The following is a 5,440-nucleotide window of genomic DNA, read 5'->3' on the forward strand; positions in this document are numbered from 1 at the left end:
CACAGTCACACTGGTCAAGTGGTCATGATTTGTACACAAGGGGTCAGTTAATACTTCTTAAGTCCATCATTTACTGGGATCTGACTGTATTAAATGTCCGTCCCCAATTGTACAGTTGTTGGTAATCCTCTTTTCCAATGTCCGTTTTCAATTAAAATCCCGTTTTTGTCACATACAAATCAAGATGATGGAGAAGGATAAATCGGAGAGTTTGGTCCCAGCATCAGGGGGTCAAAATCGAAATATGGGCAGTCTATTCACTACTGAAGAAACCCTGCTGTCTATTAAATTCGTCACGAATGTTGACAGTGTTCAGTGTTTGTTGAGATAATCCGTTAATATTTACTCTGCAATCGTCACAATTCCTATAGAATCCTAGACCAACACCTAGCTGTGCTCTATCACGAATACCATTCAATTATGACTACAACATTAAGTAGGATTCGACTATATCCATATCCAAATGCTCGGAGGCAATTTGTATGATTTTTTACATTACAATGATTATTTTTTTATTCATCCAGGCAACAGGTCAGTTATAATAACTTGCTTGACCACTACAATAGGACTACATAGTATAATAGCCAATGTAACAATAGGACGTTTGAGTCCGTGAAAGCGATTTGACCACAGGGGATACATAGATTGGTATGACATGATCGTATCGGTGGTTCTACATGGTCCCGGGGGTCGGGGTCAGTGCCATAAAATGACATCCCTACCCTACTGGTCAGTTATGACTACAGGTTAGTATGTACTAATTGTACTTAAGCCGTGATTAATTCATCCGATACTAATCGACTACTTGTAACCTTGATTAGTTCACCATTAATTTAAGACTATTTAGAGTGTCATGAATTTTAACTAAATCAATATTTGTACGTTCTTTGTCACCAAAGTGACTTCAATAGAAAGACATGATGAGAGCTTGATACATATTTGTAAACAATAACGGTACACAAAAACCGGACTAATGATGTCATCCCGTGACGTCTCAACGAGTCGTGCACGTGCAGTTACATGTCAGTAAAACATCACATTAATATATAAGTAGAGCAATCTGCTAAGCAGGATTATAACCTGATAGTTTAAAGTTCACTGTTCATTTTTTTAGACATTATTGTTTTCATATATATATTTAGATATGCTTCTTATGTAATTATAGGTAGGAAAAAATTAATAGTACATGTAATCTTTCGCTATATGTGTTTGAATTGGTATTTGTATTTCAACATCATCATCCTTGTATCAACATTTCAAGATTGTTTTTAGATTTTATTTTTATTTGCACTCGATAACAACAATGTTTGAAGGAAGAGGTCATAATCATTCTAATTCACATGATGGAGTGTCGTATTTCCGCCTAGTACATGAACGAGATGAATTCGTTACCCATTTGTGTAGCTGTAATAACTCTGAGTTTATAGAAAAACTTGTCTATTTATAAAACAGTCATTAGACCTGAGGAGAGTGGGCCTGTATATCCAGTATATTATAATACTCTACGTATAGTGTTGAATCGTTATGTATGTTCAAATAATTATGTGTTGTCATCAAATTACTTATGTGATTAGAATTGTGCAATAAACATTTGAATTTGAATTTCTATAGGGTTTTACAGTGTCAGCCCTCTTCCCATGTGTCGCCCCATTTGTTTTAATCTATTGTGCTACCCTTACGAACTAGGGAATATGACGTTATGGTGATAACGTCTATAGCAGTAGTCAAGACAGGCTTGGGAAATATTCAAACCTTCAGCAATAACTGTTTGGTCACATGTAACGTTTTAGTTCTGGTAAACCGTCTGTACAATTTTAATGATCTATAAGCTGTCTAGCAATTTTCTGGCTCAGCACCCATAAAGGTCGAGTGCTTTTTAAGCACTTCGATGGTATTTAATTCTTTGATCCGATCCGTCTTGTCTGCCTCGAGAATGTTGTCTTTAGAGTTCGCAAACCATGTAAAACATCAGACACGGTTGTTCAAAGGTTAAGAAGAGTTAAACCGTGGTTGTCAAAAGTTTCAATTGTGACTACAACAGAATCGGCCCGTTTGGTGCATCCTACCTCTAATTTCCTGACTATACATTGGTCCGGATGTCTTTTGAGGATTAGCATGCATTTCTTTGAAAAGCCTTCGTTGATTGGCAACATTACAGTATTTTTTTCAGAAACATTTCAGAGATGAAAGGAATAAAAAACAAAAACCATTTTCTAAAATCTTAATTTAATTTTCTTTACTCCCTTTATTATGACCGGGTTAAAACATTTTGTATTTAAATAATCACACATCACTCTATGTTAAGAAATTATTTTTGTTCAATATTTTCGTATTTCAAAATATTGTACAAATGATTAATTAATAAAACTTTTCAGAATCTCCATCTTTCGTCCATGCTGTTGAGCGCCGAATCCTTAAGTTGTGTAGAAGAACACAAATAGGACTATTATAGCATTGCGAATTTAAATGGCCATTTAGACGACTGACAAATTTCGTATGTCCATGTAATAGTATTCCCAGATCTCGTATTTCAACTGAACACGCGCCAAAACGTCTATCTCAATGCTTTCTCTGATTTATCCGTCCATTACGCGTGGCGAAAATCACTCATCTTTAAAAGTTCTAAGAATTTAATTGAAGACCTTGACAAATTTCCACATTTCAAAGTGTGTGTCCAAGCTGGTCGACGTTTTGTGTAAAAAGGAACCGTGTAAATTGGTGACATATTGAAGGACGACCTGTTCCGGTGGGCAGGAGTCCGGAAAATGGCCCCATTACCTCACAGCCAATTAGCGACCCGCAGGTGCCCGATATAATGGTATCCGTGTCGAAGGTCATCTACATCAATGAACCGTTTGAAAATGTTCCGATGGAAGTGATTTTTTTACTTGGATAGACATGTCATTATCTCCTCGACATTACAGATGAACCTGTCTGGATGCAACCTCTATATGAATCAAACATCATATAAATGACCTTGACCTTTGACCATCAATTTTCAAATCGAAATAAGCAACCTGCATCATTTTAAATAAGAAAAATAGATAGAAGTATATATGTGGATTTTGTAAAAGCTATCCTTTGTTACTAACATGAAATTTTGCTCAAATTTAATTGAAAAGAGACCGAAGATGGAGCCCGCGCGTTATAATCAGTTCCAAAATAAAACGATCACAACAAGGAGTCTGTCTCCGCGATGGCCACTGGTAGTCAATTTTCCTTCGCATCAGATCTAAAAGCTAACATGCAGAAGACAGAAGATCTGATATATATAGCATCATCAGATTATGAAAGCCACATGGCCATCTCGTTTTTTCGATCAGTCACAGAAATGAAAGAAATAAACACGCAGAAAATTAAGAGCTAATAAGCCTAATATAGTCAAAATCCAGGGTGGACACATGACAACCATCTTGTTTTTTCGATTTGTCCCAAAATTAAATGCTTAAAACAAAAGGCAATCTACTTATCTGGTCACAACTTCAGCGACAAATAACGGTTATCAAGATTGTGTGGACTGACGAACGGCCACAGAAGAAACGTGATTCGAACACCTCACATTCCGACAAAAATACATCAATTAATATGACAATAATTTCCTATCTTAACATAAATTAGGGAGGCTGGCTGAGTTGCCATGACGGAAGACGTTAATGTTACATAGGGACGGGCGAGTCCTGTATAACGGTACTTACCGGTCTCGGACACACCCAGTCCTTCCATCACCGTCATGTCCATTAAACTTGGACATCATAAGTGGATACAAGAATACAAAAATGTGGAATGTTTGTACTAAAAAATGTCTTTATTGGTAGATAATAAACTACAGTTTTCTCACCCTATGTCTATAGCTGGATTAGGTATAATAGTAGAAGGAATGCACTTTTCACACGAAAACCGGTCACATGTGTCCGAACAAGTTTACCTATATGTACGGTCATTTGTCATAACCACTGGACAGTGACGCTTGACCCCCGAGGGGCTGAAAAAACAGTCAATCTTTTGTAAGAGAGTGGCCGGTAATCGAGCGTTAAAGGGGCCCTTGACCAGTAGTACCGGTCTAATCTTTGTGTACTAGATAAAGATTTTAGCAGCATTACCTCCTCTATGTAACGACCATATAAAATTTTGAATTGATCACACAGTTTTTCATTTTTAGTTGTTAATTCTGTAATAAACTATCATTCTAATAATTACACTGTAATAAACAAAATATACAAAAAAAGAAACTGAATTAATTTCAACTTGTCTGTATATGAATTTTTATACAACGAGGAATGACGCATCTAATTTTTCAAATTAGAAATTACTCGAGAGGAAGACAAACTTGTCTCCACCCTACCCAGACATAACTAATGACAGGAAGTGATTTGTGATGCTCGGGTAGGTAAAGGAAGAGAACACTGTATCTATGGCAACAAATACCGATAACATATCGGACAACTAACAGCAAATACTGCATATACTATGAAAACGAACAAAATAAAATTATTGACTGCATCATTCATAATTCAAAAGATTGAATTCCACATTCTACTTTATTGATAGTTACGTCCTGGTTCCGTTTATAACCGAGTCTAGCTAGGACACCACACACAAGTTACTAATATGAAACAGACTATAGATTACACACTTGCATACTAAAAGCTGTAAGTGTACTTGGTATGGTAACCACTCAAAAAATTAACGGACCTTCAAAAATAGGTATAGACACAATCTACCAGTATGATCAAACAACAAAGGCGTTTATCAAACGGCTCACTTCATTTAATTTATAACAGACAACTAGGTTACCAATAGAGCATGATTCTAACTGAAAATTTCAATTTCCCTCTGAACCCTGCGATTCGTTGTCCTGGAGAACAGCTGTCATGTATATTATTCAGGATTTCAAAATTTACACCTGTTTCCAGGTGATGTATATTTCAAAATGTTGCGTCGTGTTACACCTGTTCTACAGGTATGCGAAAGTGACACGGTACCCCAAAATGACTAGTAAAGTCCATCGTTATTCTCATAAAAAATGTTTAATGGGTGTTGAATGAACCTCGGAATACTGGCGATAGCATTACCGTGTCTGCTGCCTTACTATGTGCCCAGTCTACTTGGTCGTTATTCGTTTGACGTTGAGTTTTATTCCAGGGGCCTTATGGTCAATACATACACTAATATAGCTCTAATACAACTGTACATGTCATTCCAGGGGCCTTATGGTCAATACATACACTTATATAGCTCTAATACAACTGTACATGTCATTCCAGGGGCCTTATGGTCAATACATACACTTATATAGCTCTAATACAACTGTACATGTCACTGATCATCCCTTCGGATGATAGCTTTATATTGAAAAGGAACTTTTTACATGTGATAAAAATGATGTTGTCTTTTCATTTCCATGCAATCGTTAAGTATATAACATCACCTTCAATAATGA

The sequence above is a fragment of the Pecten maximus genome, chromosome 2 (assembly GCF_902652985.1).
Source record: "Pecten maximus chromosome 2, xPecMax1.1, whole genome shotgun sequence".
NCBI classification, from domain to species: domain Eukaryota; kingdom Metazoa; phylum Mollusca; class Bivalvia; order Pectinida; family Pectinidae; genus Pecten; species Pecten maximus.